At 45.3% G+C, this 17,300-nt stretch overlaps 1 pseudogene; it reads right to left on the bottom strand.

Moving 5' to 3' along the window:
- Positions 1-2,251: 2,251 nt before the first annotated feature.
- LOC123049204 (beta-ureidopropionase-like) overlaps positions 2,252-17,300 on the bottom strand; it is a 37,348-nt pseudogene continuing 22,299 nt past the window's right edge.

Below are 17,300 nucleotides of genomic sequence, written 5' to 3'. Positions count from 1 at the left end.
TTCTGGGTTGCCAGATCATAACACATAGTAGGGGGCGCGCCCTGCACCCTCGTGGACAGGGTGTGGGCCCCCTGATGCTGATTCTTTCGCCAGTATTTTTTATTAATTCCAAAACATGTCTCCGTGAATTTTCTGGTCATTCCGAGAACTTTTATTTCTGCACAAAAATAACACCAAGGCAATTCTGCTGAAAACAGCATCAGTCCGGGTTAGTTCCATTCAAATCATGCAAGTTAGATTCCAAAAAAGGGCAAAAGTGTTTGGAAAAGTAGATACGTTGGATACGTATCACCATGTCATGTCATCGCATATCATGAACATGTTGGATCTTCTGTCATAGTAGTAAGATTGCATCTGATATTATGATATTTTCTTTCTAGTGCTGCTTTGCTTCTTCGCGGATATGAATCAGAGATGACATGAGATATGAGCAAGGACTGATCGTCTACCAAGCATGGACACCAGGCAAGACTTACATCCTCCTTGGTCATATATGATCCATGCTTTCCCCTCATGCTTGCATTAGATTTATGATGAAGTAGTGTGTTCTCGATACCCATATGATGTTGTTCTTGCCACTCCCCTATATTGCCTTGGTATTACTTGACCCCAGCATGACTTGCTTTACCATGGTATATCATGTTGTTGTTCCCTATGATTAGTTGTTAACCTAGTTCAGATACATTCTTTTATTCGTCTGATGTTATGGGATGAAATATGCTAGTAAGGTAGGAAGGCAATGGTGGGAGGCCATGTTTGAGCACATGGTGTTTTGTTCCACTTTGAGATGCCCTAGAACTCGAGTTTGTGTTGTCTTGATAAAAGACGAGCGCATTAACCATGCATGGAGGTTTTATGTGGCCTCCTTCAGATATTACCTTAAACCTCAGACCTGTCCAGGGGGCCCTAAGCTGATTTTTCCTTTGCCTTCGAATTCTTGAGCCATTGGGGGGGTCCCCTGGTGGCTCACAAACTTTGTGAAGTAGCCGACAGCTAGCTTGGAAAGGGTTTGGTTAGCCGTAGCCCCTTTTACATACCGTCGAGTCTGATTTGAAGCTATGAACAAACTCTCGCTTCGCGTGTCGAATCAATCGGACTTGGTTTGCAGCATTATGAAAGTGGTTAGTCGATCGCTTCCCTGGTATACCAACATGTATGTGTGATTTCCACGGAATATCTGCTTCGACACACGACCTATAGAGTTGATCGTACATGTGGGTACATTGATGCACCCCTGCAGGGTTAAACCTTAATTTTGTTAGTTGATAGATTTAAACAACTTCAACTAATTTAATTGAAACTTGCGAAAGTGCCTTAGGGACTCTTCTTCATGGGTGATGCAAATGCAAGGATGTGTTATGTTTGACGATAGGCTATATGATCAATGTGGGGGTAACCTATGAGGTTCGTTGCACAATGTTTAGTGTAGATGGTCCTTATACACTCTCTTTCTTATCTCTTATAGACACATGTTATACCGTGTCTCTATAGGTGCTGGCGCTGGCTACTGCTAAACCACATACCCCTTTTGATACCTGGTGCATAAATAGTGTAGGTCTCCTGAGTATGTTATGTACTCACCCTTGCTATTTCAACCACATGTTTGTTAATGGATGATGTTAGCTAGTTACCCCACAGACCTTTATAGAAAAAGTTACCCCACAAACAGTGGTCTGGGTAGGGATATGGGCATCTTTTGCTTTTCTTTAAAGCCTCCTAAAGGCATTTGTAGTCTTTAACTGTCTAAGGTATATTCTCTTTCCGTTGTATGAGTTGTATTTATTCATTAAGGTATATTTGTTGTTGTTATTGTTGCTGCAGTTTATTTCATTATCTGTGTTGTGATACCTGCTGCTCCACCACATGCCATGCATGTGTACGTTGTGTGAAGGTGGCGCCTTAGGATCGATATTACGCGGAGGCTAGCGGAGGTTGCCAGATCTGCATAGAAAAAGCATGTCCCGTGGTGCTACATCTTTGAAAAATGTTCCTTAGTTGTAAAACATCTATAATGTAAATCCAATTCTTTTGATCTATGGGCCATTGTGTGGTGTATTTTATTCAAAGAACATTTACTTGGAAATTTACAACATAAAAAGAATGAACATGGATGACTTCAACATTAGGTAAAGTCAGACCAGGGAAACTTAATCAAAAGATGTATCCTGATTTTATTCTTATGTTTATACAATATATATGAAAAAAGGGAAAGGACATCGACTTCGTCTGCATAGACCCAGCTGACCCTGAATTAAGCCCTCTTACTTATCAAGGGATCGGCAATGACTTGAGGCTTAAAATCTGGCTTCAAGTACTCTGAAAGCAAGTTAGCATGCATGTCATACCGAGCAGTCATGCGAAAGGCCCACTTGTCTTTCATCTAGCGGCATAAGTTCAGGTCCATGTCAGATACTAACGGGGTGACGGGTGCAGGAAGCATCAGGCGCTGAGAAATGGCTAGATCCATAGAAATGACCAAAGTCGGCATGCTGAGGTTTCCCATCACCAGAAGTGAATGGGTTCGGGAATACCTCTGTGCCTACCCAGTTAATTGATCCGACAAAGTAGCTATTTACAATTGCAGCACTCCTTGCCTGAAATGGACCAACTTAGCATCATCAAGGTTGCTCCAGCATGAATAACAAGATAAATAATAACAAATGCCACGTGAATAGTTTTATCTAACCTCAATAGGCCACATTGGTTCACTGAGTTCACCGACAGTTGCAGATGGGTTGAAAACTATTTCCGCTCCATTGAGGCCAAATGCAAGCCAATTGAGAGGATGATGCCTGATGTTTACAACAATTTTGCCATAAGCTGTTTCAAAGATCGGATGCCCAGTGTCACCTTCCATATAGTACGTGCTCTCGTTGAAGTCGCCAACTCTTGCGATGTGATTTTGCAGTAGTGTTCAGTTAGAGACTACAACTACATTCAGGTAGAAGGAAATAAAAGGGCAATCCAACCAAAGGAAAGAAAAATGTACTGATATGCATACCTTTCGATGAATGCCAATTATGTTACCATTATTTCCAATTACAACAACGCTATTCCATATAATCTCTCCATGGTTTATATCCCTTTCGAGGATCGAGCTAACAATTACCATGTTATATTTCTGTGCAAGCTCTTGAAGAAACCGAGTAGATTCTCCATCAACAGGCTCAACAAACTCGCACCAATGTTTTCCGCGCGTGCAGAAGGCAAATGGCATTGTCTAGGCTTCCTAAAATTTAAGGGTATGGATCACAACAAATGATCTGCTTCTGTGGGAATATAAGCAAACATATCTCAATATTATAGCTAGTTTGGACTGGCTTAAGCTTTTCTAAGAAGCTAGCTTTTGATGCTTAGAAGCCCAAAAAGGTAGCATCTCATAGAAGGTGGCGAAGCTGTTTGGTAAGAAGTATCGGCCTATAAGGTTCGTTTGGATAAAGGGATTTTTCTGAGTAATCGCAAATGGAAGGACTTTTATTCCTTCTGTGGTGCTTGGGATGGGAGACCAAAGAGATTTCGAAGGGACGGGAGCGGTACTCAACAATTTCTAGCTTATTTTAAATAGGTGGGCTTCAGTTTCTCAAGATGATGGGTAGAGAAAGCGGCTGTTTAATTAAGGCTTGAGCTTTTCTTAGCTGGCAGAAGTTGAAGCTCAGGATATGTGAAGCAGAGTCTCATACACTTTGACTAATTGGACACCAGGCTTGAAAGCAATCATGTAGAAAAGAGTTACAAGAGAACACCACAAGTAAATCACCAATGTTAGAAGTACCTGTAAGCACAAAATATTGACACCAGAAGCACCAGTTGCATCTATGATGGGTTTTACTTTCTCCATGATAGACTTCTTTTGATCAGCAAAATGACAAGTCGTTGGAACAGCAATTGAGTTCTGAACTAGGCCAACTCGAACAATTCGCTGTTGCCTCATATGCTCTTTGTCAGCGTTAAAACTGAATGCCTGTCATACAAGTAGCTAACAGTTCAAATCTTTCAAAAAAGAGAAAACAAACAAATAGTTTCAAGTTGTTAGGTACTGCTGATCTTCGAAATAGGATGTCCAGAAATGACATATTTAAAATGAAGGCAATTTATTCATAGATAACATGCACATCAAAATTATCCGCTTGGGCAAGACCAGTGGTGGCCCCAGGCAGGGAAATAGCCTCGAATAGGCGTGCACAATTCAGCCCCAAAAGCAGCCGGCTTGCCTCCTGTCACCAGATGGAGTATATATAAGTTAAAGAAAGCCCAATGTAAGAAAGAAAATTGAGCCTAAACAGATTCCTAAAACAAAATGAAGCCAAATACCATGAGTATATCAGAAGTAAAGTAGAGGGGTGAAAGAAAAATATAGGTACCTGAATACCACCAGATCACAAACACAAATTCACATGGTGGCACAATTTGGAAAGTTTTAGAGATAAACGTCCTATATTGGATCAAGCATACTTAAACTACATGGCCTACGATCCATATTTCTAATAAATCATCGATAATGAATATGGATCGGAGGAGTAGTGGAGTAGAACATCCTATAATAATGAAGGGAGGGAGTAACAAACAAGGGTATGTTTGACTAGGAACTCTGGAAATACATACAAATTCCCTGAATATTTTTATAGGAAATGGATTTGATTTCGATGTAAAATGTGAGGAGCCTTCAATTGAATCATTTACAGCTGCTACATAGAGTATGGTTTTTCTCGCACTGAGTGAGTCAATTATTTCCAAATTCAGCCAAGCAGGCGAAGCCAGTGGTAGGGAGGGAGCGAGGGTTGGCTACCTTGAAGAGGTCGGGGGAGAGATTGGACTGGAGGAGCCTGTATAGAGATTCTTAGCCTCCGATGATGATTCAGGGTGGACGCAGCGAGTAGGCTTTTTGGCCCGCTCGTGGCCCGCATAGGACCGGACCGATCGGTCCGGGCTCGCTAGCAAGCTTGGTCGGTCTAGATTGTAAAAGTAGGCCAGTCAGCACCTCGGTCCGGTCCGCAATTTAACCGAGCCAATCGGTCGGACTGAGAACTACCGCCGGCGACATGGGCGCTGCATCCAGGTGAGCATCCTGGGTCACGGCAACCAGTCGAGCCTCGTTCGCCTGTTCGATCTCTGCATCCCCGAGAACAACAACAACAACAACAACAACAACAACAACAACAACAACAACAACAACAACAACAACAACAACAACAACAACAACAACAACAACAACAACAACAACAACAACAACAAAGCCTTTAGTCCCAAACAAGTTGGGGTAGCCTAGAGGTGAAACCCATTAGATCTCGCAACCAACTCATGGCTTTGGCACATGGATAGCAAGCTTCCATGCACCCCTCTCCATAGCTAGCTCTTTGGTGATACTCCAATCCTTCATGTCTCTCTTAACGGACTCCTCCCATGTCAAATTCGGTCTACCCCGCCCTCTCTTGATATTCTCCGCACGCTTTAGCCGTCCGCTATGCACTGGACCTTCTGGAGGTCTGAGCTGAATATGCCCAAACCATCTCAGACGATGTTGGACAAGCTTCTCTTCAATTGGTGCTACCCCAACTCTATCTCGTATATCATCATTCCGGACTCGATCATTCCCACTACTAGGGAAAACCCTAGTAGTAGCGCGGTTTTAATGCCTACTAGTAGCGCAGGACACCGTGCTACTAGTAAGGCGCTACAGCTATTCCTTAGCAGTAGCACGTGCGACACACGGTACTGCTAAGACATATAGCCGCAGCGTTTGTTCACTCCCGCGCTACTGCTAATATAGCTAGTAGTAGCGTGTTTACTCTCCATCGCTACTAGTATTCTTTTTTTCATTTTTTTATATTTTTAGTGTATTTATACGCCGTTATACAAATTTTGGTACAATACCAATTATGAGGTTGTTATATCATTATGTCCATAACAATGTGTCAAATGAAGGTGGATTAGGTTCAAGTGGAGGCAACATGTGGTGCATGTCAAAAGTATACTACTAATCCAAACTTGATCTAGTTTGGACTAGTAGTACTTTCGATGTGCACCACATGTTGCCACCACTTGAATCTAATCCGCCAACACAAGCTATTTAATCATCATCATAGTCATTACCACCAACAGTAGCTATTTAATCATCATAGTCGTAGTGTAGCACATCATCATCTTCAAACTCATTCTAGCTAGCTAATCACCACCAACACTAGCTGCGGTAGCTATCTAATCACCACCAACACTAGCTAATAATAATCATCATAGTCATTACCACCAACAATAGCTATTTAATCATCATAGTCATAGCGTAGCACATCATCATCTTCAAACTCATTTCTAGCTAGCTAATCACTCCTGCGGCTCTCTCTCTCATGTAAAATAGCATAAAACATGTGTAGCACTCCTGCTTCATCATGTTGGAGCATGCAGATGAACCTGTTTCCTAATCGTGGGCTGCGCTTCTGATTGCTGCCCCCTAGTACTTCTCTGCAACCGTTCACAATTTTGCTCCATTCTTTCACTATTAAGCATTCCTCCCTTTTAGAAATCCTGAATGCACTAAAGTGCATTGTAGGATGTCTTGATCGTAAGCTAACCATTCTCATGCGACCTTTAGTCTCGATCCAATGAGGCACAACATTCACCGGGAGTCCCTGTTGAAGAACATCGTATAGTAACATACTTAGCAATGATGTTTAGCTTAAATAATAATGTACGCAAAAGATGCACTGAGGACAAATAGTAAACGTTTTACCATCTTTCCTAAATAGATGTGACCGTAGTTCAATACGAACACTATTGGTCGCACGTTTTGAGTACTAAGATTTTTAAGTCCAGGAAAATAATTTGTCTTGACAGTATGAAGATCCTCAAGCCATGAAACATAATGACCTATCTCCTCACAGTTTAGTTCAGCCCCGGGACAGTGGACGGTCATGTCTACCAAGCACCGGACATGTTTGCTTGAATGGAAATAAGCTGTCAATAGAAATTATTGTCAACTATTTTTGAATAAACAATATCGAAGACATAAATATGGTTGAGAAACTCACATAATGGTATAACTGGAGGCGTCTGCACATTGACCCAGATGTCGATATTACCTTCAATATCATCTTACGGATGAATATCAAAGGTGATAACCATATCAGGCTCAAATGCATAAGTCTTGCATAGTGCTTGCCAAGTTTTGCATTCAAAATAGGTGTAGGTATCTGCGTTGTATAATTTTGCGTGGAAAGTATAACCATACTCGGTCTTCAAGTAAACTCTCCTTACCTCCATAGTAGTTTTCATAGGACTGAAACCTATCTTATCCAAGACAAAAACTCTTTCATGGTAGGGGATACGCTAGTAGAATAGTAAAAAAAATTAAATTATAAGTTGAAGCAAATGAAGCAGATGTCATGCTTAATTACGAAAAAAGACTTGTCGTTTTGACTTACTGTATCCACTTCGAAGTTCTCGTCCAGCTTGATGCTGAAGCGCCTATCATCATCTAGGAAGATTCTGTTGCACAACCCGCGCTCGTCTTCGCAATATTCGCAAATACCGAAATCATTTTCGTCGTCAGACATTTCCTATGTTCATTGTTGAAACATTAATTGAAAATCAATCGAAGGCAACTACCAGGATACTCAACACACAAATCCAGGGCACTCGATATTTCCTACATATTCTGGCACAAGTCATGCCAAAATTCACGAAAAAATCTGGCATGACCTGCAAACATGACCGGCCACTTGGTCAAGCACATATTCTATTTGAGCAACATAAGAGATACATTTCAAAATATCTTATAGGACTCATATTGACATGAGCATTCAATAAGCGAAACCAAATCGTAAAATAAATAAGTATTCAAATTAGCATGCATTCAATAAGCAAAAGTAAATCAACTCTTGCGTCCGTACATCGTCGAATATTATCACTAATACATCCCGAATAGTATCATACATATAACATCACTAATACAACTAAAACGCTAGCGAACAATGGGTATCGGCACGGGCGATGGACACCCAAAGAGAAGGAACCATCACAGGATCATAGCTCCAGTGAGATCCTTGGAGAACCTGCCAGGTATTGGAGAACATGTGCTCCAACGCAACCAAGTAGCGACGGACGTGCACGTCATCCTCGCTGACACGGTGACGTACCACCTCCGCGGGGTCCTCAAGCCTCTGGAACGTCACTGGCCCACTCGACCACCACCAAAGAAGGTTCGGGTCAACGACAGGCTGATTCCTCACCAAGTTGCGCCCCCGGTAGGTAGCGCCTCCCAGTACCAGCCCAGCGGAGCCCAGTCCCGGACATGGCCCATCTAGTCAAGCAGGTGTCCTCCGCCGAGTCGACGACGAGGATGCGGGATAGGCATCGTCAACGTCGATGCGGGAATAATTGCTTTAACTAAAAAAATAACAACAAATGTGACATGTTCAACTAGTTCTATTAATTCAACTAGTTCTTACTATAAATAAAAATAAACCAGTACCTAACTAGTACCTAGTTCTTACTAACTAATTAGTACCTAGGAACTACTGCCCTAATTACCATCTAATTTGATGAACCTAGGGGTGGAAAGTGGTAGCGGATAATCCGAACTATCCGATATTCGTATTTGATCGGATATTCCAATTATCCAACTTAAAAGTCAAATAAGTGGTCAAATTTTACTCGTTTTATGACTAATCTTAGAAATTATTATGCATTGCAATAGTGTTTATTCTTAAACCTATTTATCACTGACTTATTGTATGTCACAAGTTGAATACTTCATGTCACATAGCTATTGACTAATACACTTAAGCAATATGTCGCTATTATTCGTATCCATTCCGAATCAAGAAAACATCCGAGCCGCATCCGTATCCGATAACATCCATATTTGCATTCATATTCGTTTTGTAAATATGAAAACAGAAGTGGTAAGAGCACTTTCCGATCCGCATCCGATTCGTTTCCACCCCTAGATGAACCCTAGCTAATTTGATGCAATTAAAATTTGAAGAACCCTAGGTAGAGGTAGGGGAGGGGGAGGAGCAGGCATGCTCACCTCCGGTGCCTGCGGCGAGGGAGGGGCGGGTGGCGTCGAGGTCGGGGTCGGGGCTCGGGCACGCGGCGGAGGGCGGCGTCGAGCTCGGGGTCGGGGGCGGCGTTGAGCTCGGGGTCGGGGCTCGGGCGCACGGCGGAGTGCAGCGTCGAGGTCGGGGTCGGGGGCGGCATCGAGGTCGGGGGCGGTGTCGAGGTCAAGGTCGGAAGCAGCGTCGAATCTGGGGTCGGGGGTGGTGTCGAGGGTGTGCGGAGAGCGGCGGGAGAGCGCGTGGCGGCCGACGGGCGACGGCGGAGGCGACAGCGGAGGAGTTGGGATTTGGGGGAAGTGGTCGTGGGGAAGAACGAACCGCGTGGTTAAGTCAAAAGTAGCAGTAGCGCGTTCCAGGAAGTGCGCTACTGCTAAGTTAGCTATAGCGCGTTCCCGGATATGTGCTACTGCTATTCCTTTCTCTTTTTCCCCTTTTTCATTTATTTTTCTTTACATTTTATTTTTTTCCTTTCTCCTTTTTCTATTTCTTTCATTTTCATTTTCTTTTCTATTTGCTTTCCATTTAATTTAATTTCCTTTAGCAGTAGCGCCTTTCTTCGTAAACGCACTGCTACAAAGCAAGTAGCGGTAGCGCTGTTCGCAGTAGATCACTACTACTATGTGTAGCCTATCAGCTTAGCAGCGGGAATTTTAGTAGTAGCGCTTTTATCTTCAGGCGCGCTACTGCTACAATTGTATCTGTAGCGCTGTTTACGCCAACGCGCTACTGCTACTTAGGACTAGCGTGCTTTTTTAACACGCGCTACTACTAAAATTCTGTGTATAAGGTTTTCCCTAGTAGTGTTCCTCGTGTGGCCACACATCCATCTCAACATACGCATATCTGCCACACCTAACTGTTGAACATGTTGCCTTTTAGTCGGCCAACACTCAGCGCCATACAACATTACGGGTCGAACCGTCGTCCTGTAGAACTTGCCTTTTAGCTTTTGTGGCACTCTCTTGTCATAGAGAATGCCAGAAGCTTGGCACCACTTCATCCATCCGGCTTTGATTCGACGGTTCACATTTTCATTAATACCCCCATCGTCCTGCAGCATTGACCTCAAATACCGAAAGGTGTCCTTCTGGGGTACCACTTGGCCATCAAGGCTAACCTCCTCCTCACACCTAGTAGTACTAAAATCGCACATCATGTATTCGGTTTTGGTTCTACTAAGCCTAAACCCTTTCGATTCCAAGGTTTGTCTCCATAACTCTAACTTCCTATTTACCCCCGTCCGACTATCGTCAACTAGCACCACATGATCCGCAAAGAGCATACACCATGGTGACCTCATCCATCACCAATGCAAAAAGATAAGGGCTCAAAGCTGACCCCTGATGCAGTCCTATCCTAAACGGGAAGTCATCAGTATCAACGTCACTTGTTCGAACACTTGTCACAACATTATCGTACATGTCCTTGATGAGGGTAATGTACTTTGCTGGGACTTTGTGTTTCTCCAAGGCCCACCACATGACATTCCGCGGTATCTTATCATAGGCCTTCTCCAAGTCAATGAACACCATATGCAAGTCCTTCTTTTGCTCCCTATATCTCCCCATAAGTTGTCGTACCAAGAAAATGGCTTCCATGGTCGACCTCCCAGGCATGAAACCAAACTGATTTTTGGTCACGCTTGTCATTCTTCTTAAGCGGTGCTCAATGACTCTCTCCCATAGCTTCATTGTATGGCTCATCGGCTTAATTCCATGGTAATTAGTACAACTCTGAACATCCCCCTTGTTCTTGAAGATTGGTACTAATATACTCCGTTACCATTCTTCCGGCATCTTGTTTGCCTGAAAAATGAGGTTGAAAAGCTTGGTTAGCCATACTACCGCTATATCCCCGAGACCTTTCCATACCTCAATGGGGATACAATCAGGGCCCACCGTCTTGCCTCCTTTCATCCTTTTTAAAGCCTCCTTGACCTCAGACTCCTGGATTCGCCGCACAAAACGCATGCTCGTCTCATCAAAGGAGTCATCCAGTTCAATGGTAGAACTCTCATTCTCCCCATTGGACAGGTTGTCGAAGTACTCCCGCCATCTATGCTTAATATCCTCATCCTTCACCAAGAGTTGGCCTGCTCCATCCTTAATGCATTTGACTTGGCGAATATCCCTCGTCTTCCTCTCTCGGATCTTGGCCATCTTATAGATGTCCCTTTCGCCTTCCTTAGTGCCTAAACGTTGGTAGAGGTCCTCGTATGCCCGACCCCTTGCTTCACCAACACACTACTAGGGAAAACCTTATACACAGAACTTTAGCAGTAGCGCTTGTTAAAAAAGTGCGCTAGTGCTACACAGCAGTAGCGCGTGCAGAATAACCATGCTGCAGATACATATATAGCAGTAGCGCGTCCCATGGTAAAAGCGCTACTACTAAAATTCCCACCACTAAGCCGATAGGCTACACATAGTAGTAGCGGTCTTTTAGAAACAGCGCTACCGTTAATATTGTTGTAGCAGCGCGTTTAGGTGTAAGGCGCTACTGCTAATGAAAAGAAAATAAAAATGAAAAACAAGTAGAAAAGTAAATGAAAATGAAAGAAATAGAAAAAGGAGAAAGGAAAAAATAAAATGTAAAGAAAAATAAATGAAAAAAGGGAAAAAAAGGAGAAAGGCATAGCAGTAGCGCGTTTCTGAAAACGCGTTGTAGCTAACTTAGCTATAGCGCGTTTTCAGAAACACGCTACCATTATGTTTCACTTAACCAGCGGTTTCCCTCCCCCCGGCCACCACTTCTCCCCCAAATCCCTCGCCCCACTTCGCCACCGTCTCCCCAATTCATCGTCGCCCCACTTCGTCGTCGTCTCCTGCCGGCGTGGACGCCCGCAACCTCACCGTCTCCCCCAGAGGCCACCCTCATCCTCATCGTCACCAACCTAGGCCGCCCGAGGCCGCCCTCGACCTCACTGTCACCGCCCTCGACCTAACCGCGGCGGCCCTCGACCTCACCGCCGCCCGAGCCCGCCCAGGACAGCCGCTGCCCGAGCCCGAGCCCGCCCTCCCCGCCCATGCCTCCGTCGCCGAGCACCTCCCCGCCACCGTCTCTCCCCTCTCTGTAAGCCCCCACCCCTCCACCCACCACTCCTCTTCTGCATTTTAGAGCAAAAATTAGTAGAGAAAAAGTTAGTTTATAGCAAAAACTTTAGTTTAGAGCAAAAGATGTTAAGTAGTAGATGTTAGAGCAAAAATTAGTTTAGAGCAAAAAATTTGGTTTACAGCAAAAGTTAGTTAGGGCGGTAGGGTTTAATTACGGTTTTTGTTTTCATAGATGTTTTTTTTAAGAAAAAAATGAAGAAAATGTTGTAGCAGTGCTGCTTGTAGTATATAGTGGTAATAGTAGATGTTAATTAGATGTTTTTTAGTTAGGGCAGTAGGGTTTTCCTAGGTTAATTAGGTTAGTAGTGCTGCTAGTAGTAGTGGTACAGTAGGTTAATTAGGTGAAGTTAAATGAATAACCTAAATGAATGAAATTGGTAGTTAACTGGATTTTTTCCTTTCATCATTATAGAGCACTAAAGTTAACTGAATTTTGTTCTATTAGTAGTTAAATGAATTTTCTTCTACACTTAGTTTTTGAATTAGCTTGTGAAATTTGGACATGTATATTTGGACATGTGGTTGCTCGTGTATATTTGGACATGTGTTGTGGTGTCAAAGATGGATATTTGAACACTGTTTCTAGGGAATGAAGCCGAGTGGCCTATGTTTTGCTGGAATGTTGATTCATTTCCGTTCCGGCAAATTTCATGTGCTCGATTTGTCCACTTTTTAGCAAAGGCCATGCTGAAATTTTCCGTGAATTTCGGCATGACTTGTGCTACTAACTAGGACATATCAAGTGCCCGGGATTAGCCGCACCTGGAAGGAGTCAACGTTCCTGCAAAACATAGGCCTTTGTTATGTCATTATTCATTTTATTAGGTCTAGAATAAATTGACTAGATTTAATCGTAGGAAACATGGCTAGCAACGATGAAGGACAGGGTTCTGGTGATTCCGACGATGTCTACCTGGCGGCAGACAAATTTTTGAGCCTTGCCAACGATCAACGGATGTTGTTGCTGGGCCCACCTGTCGCATCGGGGATTGATACCGACATGCAGACCGGCGATGAGACTGAGACCGGCGCCGAGACTAGCAGAGCCGGTCTAGAACCGAAAGCAAAGAGGCCACGACGCCCAAACCAGCTCATGACTACTAGACTGGTGGTCACGGAGATGGACGACGACATTTTTGAGCCAATAGCGCCCGAGGAAGCGCGACCGTGCTACGGCAATCAAATAGGCTGCATCGTACAGACAACCGCCACCATCAACGATGAGAAACTATAGAAGATAGATAATATGAGGCCCTCCCTCCTAAAGAAGCTGCACCAGATATTCTTGTTCCCGGGCCGGAATGAAAATGATTATAAAGATCCAGATAAGGACCCGGCAATGAAGAAGATAAACAACCACGCCATGACCAAGTTTAGCGACGCGTTGGCCGCCTGGAAAACAAGGGTGAAACATCGGATCGTCAACAAAAAGGAACCCTACTCCGAGATTGTAAAGGATAATCCGACAATCACGGAAGAGCACTTTGAAATATTCAAGGCGGCTTGCGAGGTCGAAGCTGCCAAAAAAAGTCAAAGTACATGAAGGGGCTTCAACAGAGGGACATGGGGCACCACCACCTCGGAAGCCGTGGTTACGACGGGAAGAGGTCCATATGGGCCAAGGAGAACGCGGAACGGGAAAGTCTGGGCATCCCAGACCCCTTGGCGGACTTCACCGTCCCGCAGGAGCGTGACGTCCTCAGGGCACGACACCATTGGGACTCAGTCAAGAAGGTTTTCAAGACGGACCGGATCACGACGGAGTTCATGAGACTGCTGGTAATTTTAGTTTCTAATCAATTCGACTGCACGTTTAGTCATATTTGTAAACGATCCTTTTTCCTTTTGCAGAGAGAGCAACACAGGATTGCGGCCAAAAGCGACTCACCGTCTAATGCGTTGGTGAGGCCCAAGTGGGACACCCCATTCAACCGGGCGTTGAACATATTGAAATGACTCTCGGTGGGCACTCAGCCGTCGTATGGACGCGTGCACGGTGTTGGAGACGGAGCCACGTGGAAGAAGTACTACCATGAGACCACGGAGGAGAGAAAGGAAAGACGGAGGTTAACTGAAGAAAACATCGACAAGAAGGTTGAGATTGCGGTTGAGAAGAAATCATCTGAGATAGTCGCAACAGCGGTAGCTGCCACAAAACAGGTGCTTGCAGATATGTCTACTGTCTTGGTTCCAGCCGTTTTCAATTGGAGCGGGCAAAATCCAGAAAAAAAATGCAGTGGACTTTCCCCTTGCTGACTTCCTCGGGAGCAGCTCGACTAGCATTGCACCAGCACCTGCACCTGCTCCCGCATCGGCTCCAACACCGGACATGCTCGGCGGTGCTTCGTCTTTGACTGAGCTCGACGCCCTCACGGTATCTGTCACACCGGCCCTCTTCAATAAATGTATAATCTCTCGTTTCCGTTGCCTTTCAGATGTCTCACGTCGCAGACATGTCTTCGTAGGCCGACGTAACCCCGTGCACCATATTGTAAACCATCGGCGACCAGAAGGTGGACGTGGGGAAGGCGACGATAATGAAGCCGAAAGAACCATTGTTCCACGGCCGGACGATCCCCCGGGACGTCTTCAAGGTTTCCGTGGCCAGTGTCAAACCGGGCCACGAGAATTTTGCTCCTCTCGTACTAGGGGGGATGACGACGAGACCCCACGGTGACTTGGTGATTGCAATGGGTGGGTCCTCTTGTGGCCAAAGAGTCTGCTTCGTTTGGAGGCGGCCGGGAGCACACCCATGAGCATGCAGTTAGGTATGAACATCAACACCCCACCTACCCAATTAGCGTCGATTGTCGTGCTGGGTGATAGCGGACGGGGTGAGGAAGTGGCTCCATTAGTCGCTGGTGACATCGCCATAGATGAGGATGACGACGACGATGACACTCGGCAGTATCTCAATACTGGCGCCTACTCACGGTTTGAGCGTCATGAGTCGGTGCCTAAATTGCCGCCTTCGGAGGCTGCACGTATTATAGACAACCTTCAAGTAGCAAAGAAGCCTAGGAAGAGAGCGAGGAAAGGCAACCAAGCTGCTTCTATGATCCAGCCGCCTCAGCAGCCTCGGGTTCAAGACCGTATAGATATCCCCGGTGCGGCAAAATGGCATATCCCCGGTCAACCAATCCTACCTAAAGCAGCGCTAGGGGCCAGATTTGGCGATCTAAGGAGACTTCATGACGATGTGCTGCGGATAGAGAAAGGCCTTATCGCCTCAAAAAATCCAAGATAGCCACTCTACGTAGTTAACGTGCCGCGGCAATTGTCATACGTCGACACATTCCCCGCGGAGAAGTTCTTCCTTCGATTCGATTAAATCTTCGACATGTTTCACTTGAAGAAGCTGGATTTTACGTTTGTCTGCCTTTATGCCTTGCACATGAACTACCTCATCGGGGTTGAGAAGATACCTCATATCTATGTCGCTGGCCCGTACTTCATGCACGAGGGCTTCTTGGGAGTCTGCGCAGAGCACCGTGAATACGCGAGGGAATACATCGTCAATTTCATGCTCGCCAATAAGGACAAGGAGGCGATTCTCGTGCCTTATCATCCCTTGTAAGTCATCCGCGCGAATATCCTTCCTCTGATTTCAATCATTCATTTGCACGGTGGAGGCTAATTAATTTGAGGTGTACTTATTTTGCGCAGCGGCAGGCACGCCGTCCTCATCATCCTCTACCCCCGATACTCCCACACTCTTTACTTGGACTCGTCGAAGAACAATAACAAGAAGGATTACACCCACATCAAGTCTGTTCTCAACAGTGCTATGTTTTACTATGGCACACGGGGTGGAGAGGTCAAGGACAAGAAGAAAAGGGACGGCAGGCCCGCCTTCGGCCATAAGACCGACTTCTGCTACATCCAGCAACCGAGTGATTCTCTTAATGATGGATTCTATGTCCTACACCACATGCTGGAGTACAGACGGGATCAACAGAATCTTCGCATGTCACATAGATCCGGCGATGCCCATATTCTGCAATGGGCAAAGAACTTAGGAGATATCGAGGATCATCGACTTCGAGCTGAGTTCTATCACATCTAGCGTGAACTTGCCCAAATCATCACGAAGGAGGTCGTCGAAAAAACAGGGATTTTCTACGAAGAAGGACAAATGTCGCGGGAAGACGTCCGAACACGCGTAGCCGCTCAGCGTCTCGGCCTGAAGCCTTTCACTAAGCTCGGGGAATATCTCCCTGACTTGGATGGATGGCACGACATGTTGGAGTGATTGTCGATATATGACAATGTGTCCGTTTAGTCCATACTTTCAGTATGATGAAACTTTGAGTTATGCATGACGAAACTTTATTTGTGATGTAATTAAACCATCCTCCTCGACTAGCGAAAATCACTCTAGTTAGGGCATTTTGGGTACGATGAACTTTTTTATTTATGCTTATGATATTGTAACACCCCGGATGTAACTTTCCATTTTTGTAACTCCAACTCTTGCCATTTTCGGCTATGTGTTATGATATTCCCTTCGTGGTCGGGTTTTGTCTTTCGTTTTGCATTTTTTTCATGTCATGCATCTCATATCATGTCATCATGCGCATCTCATTTGCATACATGTTCGTCTCATGCATCCGAGCATTTTCCCCGTTGTCCGTTTGGCAATCCGACACTCCCACATGCACCGGCGCACCCCTCTTGTTTCTTTTCATGAGCGGGTGTTAAACATTCTCGGAATGGACCGAAGTTTGCCAAGTGGCCTTGGTATACCACCGGTAGGCCACCTGTCAAGTTTCGTTCCATTTGAGGGTCGTTTGATGCTCCAACGGTTAACCGGGTAACCGCAAAGGCCTTTTGAGTATTACAGCCAAACACCCCTCCAAACAGCCCAATAACCCATCTAAGCCCCCTCCATGCTCTTGGTCGTTCGATCATGATCGTGTGGGCGAAAACTGCACTCCATTTGGAGCCTCCTACCTCCTCCTACCTATAAATATGTGATCCCCCCGAAATTTTTGGGCAAAACCCTAGTCTCCCCCTTCCTCCGCGCGCCGGACACGTCCGCCCGGCGCTGGACGCATCCGCCGCCGCACCCGAACCAGCCAGGAGCCGCCACGTGGAGCGCCTCCGTCGCCCGCGCAGCCGGCCCGCCTGGCCC

The sequence above is a fragment of the Triticum aestivum genome, chromosome 2D (genome assembly GCF_018294505.1).
Source record: "Triticum aestivum cultivar Chinese Spring chromosome 2D, IWGSC CS RefSeq v2.1, whole genome shotgun sequence".
In the NCBI taxonomy this organism is placed as follows: Eukaryota; Viridiplantae; Streptophyta; class Magnoliopsida; order Poales; family Poaceae; genus Triticum; species Triticum aestivum.
The sequence above is the reverse complement of the archived record's forward strand: the minus strand, read 5'-3'. Positions and strand labels throughout refer to the sequence as shown.